Raw genomic sequence first — 13,373 nt, forward strand, 5'->3', positions numbered from 1 at the left:
CTGTTTTAACACATAATCTGTGTGATTACATGCGTAAGTTTGACAAAGATATACGAATTTTTGAAAAATTTAGAATATTTAAGTACGATTCAAAGCAAAAAAATGATTATGTTTTATATGAAAGATTTCTCTAGTGGAATTGTTTATTTTATCATTCCAGTTTCTGCGCAAACTGGTCCCTTATTCTTGTTTTTAACATTTAATAAAAACAAATCAACATAATCAACTGTAATAGTCATGCGTCTATGAAATCCAATTCACAAAGCAGGTTTTTAACGAATGAACACAAATTTCTCCTATTAGGATTATAAAGAACATCATTGTTAAACTTGTTATGCACCTTTTAACATATTTGTGATCTGACGTATTCAAAAGTTTTATCCAATAATGTTATAAGATCTTATGTTTTGTAACGACATGTGACCTAATTCTACATAAACAAAGTCGTTTTGAGTGGATTTCTTTACACCCAACAAACGTTCACAAAATTGTATGTGAATTCTCAATTGCAGCTCCGGGGTAAAATCCCCAGACCTCAGAACACTAATTAAAAATAGATAGGACTAACATAATAATTTTGATCTATGTTTAACATAATTATACATCAGTTAATTTATATAATAAATATTTATTCATTTTTAAATATTGCTTTAAACCCTTGGCCAGCTTAAGTACTTTGACAAAACAACTTCAGATGTCGTAAATACAATACCTAGATATACAGAACGATTAACGATCTCAATTTATTTTCAACATATTAAAAACTCAAATTTGCTCGAAGGCTCCCGCCCTTTCTAAATACGAGTTTTATAGTCTTCGACGTATTTACTAATAACTTCCATCTATTACAGTAATCATAAAGTACGAGTTAGTCAAAACTAGACTGCAAAAATGTTTTGCTAATAGCAAATAAAACAATATCATTTGCATATAAAATAAAGAACATTTAAAAGGTATCAACACCAATGCCATCAATGTTACTATGAACAAAGATTTCTTCAATATCATTTGAGAACATAGAAAATAAAAACGGATATAAACCTTACACCTAAGAGACATTCAAAACTATTATTTAACATGAGAAAATCTAATATTAGATGGTATGTTCCCAAGTTATTTTTACCGATTCGTCGTTTAAATCATGCTTAATCACAGGCATTGGTTAGGTTTGTTTTATGTCACTTTCCTCCCCCTTACCTCCCGAAAGACAACACGGTTTATTGAAAGATATACATATGATCAATTACATGCTACACATTCTCTTTATAAATAAAAGAAACAACATGTTTTGACTTAACATAAAGTAGATAGGTCATGTTTAGAATTCTAAGCGCTTTAGGGGATCACAATATTAATATGAATATATAGTTTCACCAAAAAATAATATTTTAAAGAAAACGCGGCTTACAAAACATTTATTCATTCTTATATTCAAATAGGACATATTCATTTACAATTCCATATTTTTAAATAAATTACTTTGAGTAGAATATTTTATGAACATAGTACATCATTATATCATATGCATATTTTATATAAGACATTGTCAAATATAAAAGATTTAGGGTTGATATGACACAAGCTATTTCATTTTCAAAATACAATTCATATTATGAATAGCCGGTAAAATAATCTGACACTTTGTTTTTCATTATCAAAAATCTCATGTCAGCATTATAAAATATTTTGTTTATAATTGTCAATTATTTTATGCTTTTCAGTAGATTACTGATTTATTCGTGAAAATTACATTTGATAATTTCACTGTGAAAATTATCAAAATATATTTCATACTTTTCAATGACGAAACTATTTCAATGACGAAACTATATTCGCAGTAAGTGATGGAAAGGTCAGATGGTGTGACTTTTTCTTCTACAAGGATTGTTTGTTTTTATTAATAAAACAAACGATGATTCATATGTTTAATAAAATGAATAATATCACCGCATTTTAACGTGGATTTTCAAACTTAATTTTCAGCCCAAGATTTCTTTTATTGTATGAGAAATTCGACTAACTGAGGCAACCATTGGGGAAAACAGTTTAAAATTTTAAAGAAAATATTAAGAAATTTTCGTTTTAACTTGTTTTTAAGCATCCAATAAAAAATAGTTTCTTTGTTGTGTAAAATGTAATTTGGTTTCATCCCGTAAACTTTTGAAGCAGTATAATAACTGTAGCCACTAGTGAGAATACTGTTTTTTAAGACCACTGGATGAAATAAACAAACAAATATCTTCTATATATGCTATGTTTCATTTTCATTTCATTTAAATCCATTGAGTATATCATTTCAATAGAAGCCAATGACATGAACAATTATCAGTGGATATAACAAATGTTTTCAAAATATGGTTGCGCCTTTCGCCATATTTACTTAATATATATGGCAAGAAGACATATATATAACTTTGGCAAATGCATTTTTATCATAAGAATAATTATCATAAAATATCATGAAATTGTTTCAAACATTTAAGAAACTGTTTTGTTACCTGAAGTATTGTTTTAACACAAAAAATATATATACTATATTTTGCACTTAGATACATTTTTCAGGTTTCAAAGCTGTTTTATCATTAAGAAACTATTATTTTTATTAGGCCATGATACGTTACTATGTTTTCTACATTTTTCGTGATAAACATTAAATGATTTACATTCAATTAATTTGGATATTCACATCAATGCTATGATAACGACCTGTATTAATTTCTTAACAAATAAACTCAATCATTGCAAGCTTAGTGTGACTTGTATTAGATATCATTTCATTGATTTTAGGATTTTAGGAGAGTTTTCAAATTTAGCTCTTTTTTAGAAATATCAATAATGTATATTGGTATATAAAAACCTTCCTAAATCTTTGTCAGTCAAAGTATTTTTAAATGTAATAATATCGTTTACAAAAAAAGTAATATCATTTACAAAAAAGAATGAGTTGAAAGGGATAAAATAACCTTTCATGTTTGACAATATATATCAAAATTAATAATTTAGACAACTGCATGGTACTACATGTATTAACACTTGATTGAACAACACATTATTGAATACATTTGATTATAAGAATTTTTACAGTTTATATCATACATGATAAAAAGTTACATGTTGCAATTACTTAAGATATTCTTTTATAATTCGAAAAGACATTTTTATCACATTAGTAGACTGATGTGCGTCAAATATATGATTGAAAATAGCAGGCAGATATATATGTTTTCTACAATTTAAACAGAAATCTGACGAATTGTTTACGCAATCAGAGCTTTAATAAGATTTTACATAATTATATGTTATTTTACTTAATTGATCTACAAAAACAGACTAATCTAGATCATTAACATCTTTATCATGAAAAGGCAAAACATCGGTATTGGTTGGCAACTATAATTGTCAGCGCGCAGTAATATAAGTATTTCTTGTTTTGCACGCGATATTTAGCGCTACATTGTGACGCCATGTATTTTCTTAGTTAGACCATTTTCTATCAATTTAGATAGTTTTCAAGACAAAATTAAACAAAAAGATGTTTTGTATATATCAGATTTTACAAACAAAATGGCGAAAGAAGTCCCTTAAAATAAATATGGGTTTTGACTCCGCCCACTTTCATATTTATATCTCATATTTATTTTTAAAAAATATGAAATATATTTGACTGATATAGCACCATATTTTATGGGTTAAATTAAATAAAATATGATATGATACATATGATATGATTTTATACACTGACAGCATTGTTTTATATATTGTAGGAATTAACTTACATATCGATAATTCGGTCTCATATAACTACTCCTGGATCCATACATAACAATTTTGATGCCATAAAAGACAGTTGTAAAGACCGTTCATTTAAAACTGTCATTATTAAAAATTACCAAAATGCTACGAATTATGTACCACAGTAAATAAAATTTCAATTATTGACTGCTGCCTTACTAAAATAGGTAATTTATCGTACAAGTTTACACACAATGCAATCACATTATATACAATACACTTGACTAGAAATAATAAGTATATTTGACTTTTGTAATAAACATAATTAAAAGTATATCTGAATAAAGTATTGTTCCTTTGTTATAGGTATAATAGAATGAGGGAAAAGCCGTAAAACATGGATAGTAAAACTCAAAATTAATGATAAAAAGCAAAAACTGTATTTCAAGGATACTAGACAATGTCATTTACTCAATTAAAATAGCATACATGAGACTGAAGAAAATATCGGCCAAAAAGTAAAATCGCAGTTTGTTGTCCCTTGTTTAACAGTTCCATTTGTTACATTGTATGAGAAAACTCGAGTCTCATGCTACTGTCTCTTAATATAAATTCTTACCACAGGCGGGACAAGTTAAAGCTTACTGACCTCATCTTCCAATATTTTTCAAGTCAAATTACATTTTACTATATTGTTGATATAACTATCACAAACACCACCACATATAGAGTAGTTTTCTTTCTAAAAATGTATTTAATAAATAAATAAATAAATAAAATCTTCAACAATTACCTCTGCATACACACCCACTAATTTGCAACAACTCTAATATTTTCAAATGGAATTGTGTTGCCGTTCTTTTCAAGGTAATAAAATTAATGTAAAGGAGTAAACATAACTTGACAAATGCGAGTATATCCTTGAATGAATCACAACGTTCCCATTGTCGAATTCGCATTATTAATATTCACCAGAAATTAATATCCAATTTGCATTGTTTCCTGATTCATTGTGCACGAATATTGTATTCTTATTTCTACTGGTTATATTAAGTCCTTGGTACGTAAGCATTGAAAAATCGTCGATGAAAAATTATTACATCATTCCAAAGGAACCTGATACGAAAATACATTGCAAACATCACCTCAGTACATCAAGCACATATGATGAAATATATGACTATAAAAAAACTTTTTTATGTCCGGTGCTTTTTTATAGATCCCAGATTACTATCTTAATGTCAGAAATGATTTTCAGGCAGACATTATTGGACACTTGAACTTATAACAGAAGATGCATGATGACGGTTGCAACATCTATCATTCTAACAATTCACATAAGATTTTATATTGTTTTATATGGAATGACACAATGTTAGTGAATTATTTTTTAATAGGTTATCCTACATTTTTGTCACATAATTAACATGGATAGTCTGTCTTTTAATGGCAGCATTCCTCATTACATGTTTTCATACTCTAAAACTGTACATTGATTCCCTACCACTACAGGATGGTACGTAAGTTTTTTTATAGTTTAGAATGTTAAAATGTACTTTATTAATCATTTCTTAAAGTGAATTTGTCTTTGACGGAAGGTTTGTAATACAAAACGTAATTACGTTGATAGCATTAACTTTCAAACATAACGACAAACCACCTAATAATTACATATGGATTTTGCTGACAAGCGTGAGATATTAATTCGGATATTAAATGTATTCATATAGCAGATATAAAATTGTTCTAGAACAAAATATTTTTAGTCATCATATATTTGATGAAACTTTATTTTCTTAATTTATCAACAGTTTTTTTCAAGCAGTATTTAACAAGATTATCCACTTAATATATCCCTTTGACATTTTCAATATCTGGAATACTTTTCGAAAATACTCCCATTGCAGACCAATTCACTTGTAATATAGTATCAGTATCACAACATAATTCCCAGTTCTTCTCCAGAGTGCTTTTTTAGTATCATTTTATCATTTTCCTTAACATAATTATTAATAAATTCTAAATCTTTATATAAAAATATTGTTTAATTATTGATATGTCCGTGATATGTTTGAAGCAGTTCAATGCTTCATGATCTTTCTACAAACTTTGAGGATTTCTTTGCTTAGACTAAATTATGAATTCAAACTATTACGTGGTGATCATTTAAATGCTGAATTAAACCTAACAAAAAAGTGAAAAACTTGTCACCTGAAGTTGAAAATATTTTTGAAATTAAGAGTATCAAAAGGCATGTGATTTTGTTTAAGTGTATTTTGTCATGTACACAATCATGTGATCAAGTTAATTATCATTATTCAGAATTGCATGACTCTCTGTTTAAAATCAGATGGAAGAAACAAGCAGTCACGACAGGCTTATTAATTATGAGAACATGATAATAATTATAATGATAATAATAATAACTACAAATTACTGTGTTTTAACGCATATTTCTATTTTATTTAAACCTTTATTATTATTACCTTGTGTTAATGAATTATCATATTGTTCACGGTTCCTTCAATTCGAATCAGCGACGAATACAGAACAGAACAGAACAGAACAGAACATTTATTTTATTAGATTTGTACCATAAGTACATCATCGTAACATATTTACAAAATTAATACATTTACATGTAATATAATACAGTCACATGATAAACCAGTGTTTATAATTATCAAATCGCAATAACACATACATTACATTTACACATTTACATTTAATAAAATTACAAATACATAATATAATCATGATACTTTAAGCATACAATTTCATCGTTTTTTATTCTAAGAGGATGGACTTAAATATGTGTAGCAGATGCTCTTAAAGTCATAGCACGTTTAATATAAATTGCTAAATTTTTAAGAATTGTTCTTTTATCATTTTTTAATAGTTCTACAAATTTAAACATGCTTGGTTTTACATAATAATACTTTTTTATATATTTTTTCCTTAAATCAATATAACATGGGCAAATCAAAATAAAATGATACTCGTCCTCAATGTCGTGCTTATTACAGTATATACAATAACGTTGATTTCTATCGACCCTTTGGGTGCCGTTTCGACATGTTTGAATGTTCAATGACTGTGAAGACAACCTTAATTTTGTTAAATAACATCTTAAAATTGCAAGGCAAAATATCCAAGTATTTTTCGTACTCAAAATTACTTTTGACATGATTATATACTTCTAAAACAGGACTGTTTTCTTTATTTACATGCCACCCTTGAACAAAATTATCGATAATCCGTTGTTTAAAACATAATATAAAAGTATTTTCACAAACAGTTTCAGGCGAATCCCACACATATGCAAAACCATAATCATATAATAATTTTTTCACATTTGACAGCCAGTTTTTCTTTCCCAATAAACAATCATCATATGCAATTCTATACGCATGCTGTAATATTATATTATCTGTTTTAGTCAGTTTAAACCAATATTTAATGATTTTTACATATCTCATAATATAAAGTGGATATCGTGCAAGTTCACCATATACAGCCGTTGAACATGTCGTCGTTTTAACCTTTAATAATTTTTTACAAAATTTGAGATGAATTCTTTCAATTTCCTTAGATTTACTGAATCCCCATATTTCTGATGCATAATTCAAAATAGAACCAACAAATGAATCAAATAATTGACAAATAATTTTAGGCTTTAATCTATATTTGTGACAATTAATAAGTAACAAATTTAAGGCTTTCAATGCTTTACCAACTAAATGCTCTTGATTTAGAACAAAACTACCTGTATAATTAAAAATTGTACCCAAATAGTTAAAATTATCGAAAATTTCAAGTCTTATACCATTGTAAAAAAATTCTTCATTACTTAATAAACCACCACGCCTCCTAAATACAACAACTTTTGTTTTATCGGTATTTACTTCTAGACTCCAAGTTTCACAATAAGTACATAAAAGCTTTAATGATTGATTTACCTCATCTGGCGATTCACCCAGAATAATCATATCATCAGCAAACAACAGCAAAATAAGTATAATGTTATCAATGGTAAGACCAGAGTCTGTATTCTGTTGTAGATATAACTCTAAGTCTTCTACAAACAGAGAAAATAATATGGGCGAAATTACCTCCCCTTGCCTTAAGCCTACAGCGTATTCAAAAAAGTCAGAATAGGTATTACACAACCTTACACAAGACTTAACTTTTTCATACATACTTTTAACAATACGTAGCATTTTACCTCTAATTCCACTTTTGTAAAGCTTTAACCATAGGGCATTTCTATATATACTGTCAAAACATTTTTTAAAATCAATAAAAACACAATAAAGGCGTTTATTTTCATTTAAATACTTCTGAACTAATGTTAACAGGATAAACAAAGCATCAACTGTCGATTTTCCTTTTCTAAATCCAAACTGCGCATCAGATATAATATTATTTTCATTACAACAAGTCATAATCCTTTTATTCAAAATTGATGTAAATAATTTCGACAAACAACTTACAAGCGTGATTCCCCGGTAATTATTTACGTCATTTTTATCGCCTTTTTTATGTAACGGAACAATAACGCCTTCAGTCCACATATCAGGAAAATGTCCACTATCAAGGATATAATTAAAAATATCACATATATGAGATGACAATATATCAATAGCTTCTAAAAAATATTCATTCAATAACAAATCAATACCAGGAGATTTATCTCTCTTTAACGTCTTAACAGACTCAATTATTTCATTTACAGAAATGGGTTTATCCAAAATCTCATCTGACCCATTTAAGTCATTAAAATCATTATCCGAAGTAAAGCGTTCTGCTTCCTCATTTCTCGCTTGAAATATATCATTACCAAGTTGTGAAAAATATTTTAAAAAATCGTCTAACTCAATATTATGTTTTGATTTACTTTTACTGTTAAAATACTTCCAAAACTCTTTCGGCTTAGAATACCGTAAATTTTCAATACGCTTTATATTCTCCAAATCATACATTTTTCGTTTCCGTTTAACAATCCTTTTATATGAACTTTTTAAAAGACAAAATTCTTCCCTATTAAAATGTGTCTTATTCATATTATATCTTTTTAATGCATTATCATCTAATTGCTTAGCATGTATACACTCATAGTCAAACAGAGACAGGAATAATTTTCCATTCTGTACTAAAAACCTCTTTTGAAAAAAAAAACAACAACAAAACAAAACAAAACGTTTCCAATTTTGTTGAACCGACTGAAGTGTTTCATAAGAGGACATGCTTTTTTATAAGTAACATCGATATATAATACCTTTTCTGTATGTAAAATGAATTTATTTATCTTTCATGGAATTTTGTCCCAGGAGCTTATATGATATGTGTATTGTTTGCTAAACACTTCAAATGAAATATATTTAGAAGTAAAAAGTATCTTGTAATTCTTTCTAGAATGGCTATATCTGTATTTTATGTTTGTATTGTATATCTTAAAGGTATGTCACCATTTATAGATGAGACACTATTAAACAAACAAATAGATATAAATAAATAGGAAAAACTACAGTTCAAGATGTTATAAATATGTTGTCCTTCGAGAAGCAGCTGTTGAACTTTAAGTCCCACTTTGCATCTTCTTCAACGTCTCCTAAAGCTGTTGAATGCATCATACATACGCATATCTTCATCCTTTACATGGATGTAGATTTTTCTCTGTCCTTTTCAGTCAAGTTTTATTCCTAAATATTCAACTGTCAGTCAACTTACGTCTATTTATACTATTTATAATTATTTCTGTCAAACTCTAAATGAAGGCAAGGAAGTACGAGCTGTATTCTGCGACATATCAAAAGCGTTTGACTGGGTCTGGCATCGCAGTCTTCTTTACAAATTCCGAATAAGTGTTTTTTTCACGCCAACTGCTGGCAGGGATACTACACTTTAAATTATTGTCGATAACCCTCGCAATGCTGCTGATCAACGAAATGCAAATTTGCGTAAAATTTCCTGTTGGGCTTATCAGTGGTTGTTAACTTTTTTCCGTCAAAAACAGAATCCCTGATTATTTCACGTAAACGAATTGAACCTGCGAACCCCCATTTTTTTACCAACACACAAATTATGATTTTTTCAAACATCTTGGTATTACTTTTACTAAGGATGACTCATGGAATGCCAATATAATGGATGTCAAACACAAATCATTGAAGATAATATAAGTAAATATTTCAAGATTGTTTAAATTTACTCACGATAGAAAATCCCTTGAAATTAGAAGTTTATATGTCCTTCATTCGTCCGATTCTTGAATACGCGGATGTAGTTCGGGATAATATCAGTAATGCATTGGCTGAGGGACTTGACCAAATTCAAAAAGAGGCAGTAAGAATTATCACAGGAGCAACAAAACTGGTTTCATTCATAAAACTTTACAAAGAATCTTTTTTTGAACCTTTTAAAGATCGAAAACTTAAATACACTTTATATATATTAAATATTATTCTTTATTAAATGATACATTTAAAGGCAACCCTTTTTCTATCGTACCTTACCCAACCTTTTGTTGGAAACACCACCTCTTACAGCTTTCGGTACTTGGATTATTTAAGAAACGTACATTGCAATTCACATCTTTTTCTAAATCTTTCTTACCGTTAACTACCTCTTTTTGGAATCTTTCAAATGATAGATATCCAAGTATGACATGGACTTGACCATTGACTCTTTCATAAAGCATTCTTCCTTTCTTTCTGTTTATAGGTTATCTAAATATTTACTTCTAAACTCCCCTGACACCTAATTTGATTACAATCTACCAACTAACAATTCATTTGTCTTTGTTATATGCCCGAAAGAATTTCGGGCATATTATGTTATACCCCCTGGCGTCCGTCTGTCCGTCCGTCCGTTAGCAATTTGGTTTCCGGAGCATAACTTAAGTTCCATTTGGCCCACAGTATTCAAACTTCATAGGATGATTGCCCATATTGGGTAGAAGACCCCTATTGATTTTGGGGTTACAAGGTCAAAGGTCAAGGTCACTATTGGCTAAATACTGAAAATGGTTTCCGGAGCATAACTTAAGTTCCATTTGGCCCACAGTATTCAAACTTCATAGTATGATTGCCCATATTGGGTAGAATACCCCTAATGATTTTGGGGTCACAAGGTCAAAGGTCAAGGTCACTATTAGCTTAATACTGAAAATGGTTTCCGGACCATAACTTAAGTTCCATTTGGCCCACAGTATTCAAACTTCATAGGATGATTGCCCATATTGGGTAAAAGACGCCTATTGATTTTTGGGGTTACAAGGTCAAAGGTCAAGGTCACTATTGGCTAAATACTGAAAATGGTTTCCGGAGCATAAACTTTAAGTTCCATTTGGCCCACAGTATTCAACTTCATAGTATGATTGCCCATATTGGGTAGAATACCCCTATTGATTTTGGGGTCACAAGGTCAAAGGTCAAGGTCACTATTAGCTAAATACTGAAAATGGTTTCCGGAGCATAACTTAAGTTCCATTTGGCCCACAGTATTCAAACTTTATAGGATGATTGCCCATATTAGGTAGAATACCCCTTTTGATTTTGGGGTCACAAGGTCAAAGGTCAAGGTCACTATTAGCTAAATACTGAAAATGGTTTTCGGAGCAAAACTTAAGTTCCTTTTTGCCCACAGTATTCAAACTTCATAGGAAGATTGTCCATATTGTGTAAAAGACCACTATTGATTTAGGGGTCACAAGGTCAAAGGTCAAGGTCACTATTAGCTTAATACTGAAAATGGTTTCCGGACCATAACTTAAGTTCCATTTGGCCCACAGTATTCAAACTTCATAGGATGATTGCCCATATTGGGTAGAATACCCCTTTTGATTTTGGGGTTACAAGGTCAAAGGTCAAGGTCACTATTAGCTAAATACTGAAAATGGTTTTCGGAGCAAAACTTAAGTTCCTTTTTGCCCACAGTATTCAAACTTCATAGGATGATTGTCCATATTGGGTAAAAGACCAATATTGATTTAGGGGTCACAAGGTCAAAGGTCAAGGTCACTATTAGCTTAATACTGAAAATGGTTTCTGGAGCATTACTTAACTTTCATTTGGCCCACAGTATTCAAACTTCATAGGATGATTGTCCATATTGGGTAGAAGACCCCCTATTGATTTAGGGGTCACAAGGTCAAAGGTCAAGGTCACTTTAAGCTTAGTACTGAAAATGGTTTCCGGAGCAAAACTTAAGTTCCTTTTGGCCCACAGTATTCAAACTTCATAGGATGATTGTTCATATTGGGTAGATGACCGCTATTGATTTTGGGGTCTCAAGGTCAAAGATCAAGGGATTACTATCACCTTTAAACTGGAAACAGTTTTCGCTCAATAACTCAAGTAATAATCGAACTACAGCTGTAAAATTTTATAGGATTAACAGCTTTATACCCCTGCCGTCTTGGTGTCCATCCATTGTAACATTTTTACTTACAAGATAACAACTTGATGGTGGTGCTTTGAAAACAGGAGCTGTATATATACATGAATGTTCTTCAGCTATAAAGGAGGATTGCTTTTTGAAGGAGGTAATACTGTATTTAATTCCCATGTCTTCCTCACTGAAAGAAAAAGTACTTTCGGGCATATAATGCTCCGCCTAGCGGTGCTCTTGTTTTTTTTGTCTCTGCCGTTTTCTGGAAAATATTATTTTTTATTGATTGCTTATTATGAAAGTTTCTAGAAATACAGTATTACCCCATGATGGCAGCTTAGCACGATAGTCAGATGCAATGTTTAGAATAAGCTTCTAGCTTTCTATTCTATTCTGATACATAACGTATAAATTACATTTATTAGTTTCTTTATACATCGTAGTAAAGTTTTAATTTTGAATCTCTCTGTAAATATCAATGTGTACTTTGTATGGTTATGTTACCATTTGATTGAAAATAAATATTTTCTAAAAACCAAAAAAAAACAAAACAAAACAAAACATATGTTATGAATTGAAAATTGACCCTAATTAGATCAATCATGCTACAAGTTACAGTGAATTATGTTTATATATTCAAAACAATATCATCAAAGATGTTGTTATAATGTGTGTGATACCAATTCTGGGTGTGTTCCTTCGGTTAAATTTATGTTAAAACATAGTAGCTCAGTACAAAAAAAAAATAAAAACAAAAACAACAAAAAGAAAAAAAAAAGTTTTTATTTCTTGCAATTTTTTTGTTCTTTTTCTGTACTGACACCAGTAAAGAAATCTTGTTATAATGTATACATTGTTTTCATGGGCCAATATCAAAAAATAAAATGTCATTGAATATGTATAAATATAAGTTACTTCTGTTGCGTTTTAACATTTTTCATTATATAAAGAAGGGCAAGTTTTCGACCAAAACTAATTCGACCAAAAGTTATTGTTCCTTATAACCAGTAAATTGCTATAACATTGTTTGCCATTGAGAAAGATAATGTAATATATATAAGTAAAATAACAAGTTATCAAAAGCAAAAATCAAGAGAATATAAAATTATACGTTTTTCAAAAGCTTCCTTATCAAGGTTTGGAGGTTTTGTTACAATTCCTTAATGAACAAGAGCATTAAACATATTTATGTTTGGCCAAAACATGCCATACATAAGACAATTTAGTGCAGAAAAGCAAAACAAAAATCA

The sequence above is a fragment of the Ruditapes philippinarum genome, unplaced genomic scaffold (genome assembly GCF_026571515.1).
Source record: "Ruditapes philippinarum isolate M1 unplaced genomic scaffold, ASM2657151v2 ctg2029_1_1_1_1, whole genome shotgun sequence".
In the NCBI taxonomy this organism is placed as follows: Eukaryota; Metazoa; Mollusca; class Bivalvia; order Venerida; family Veneridae; genus Ruditapes; species Ruditapes philippinarum.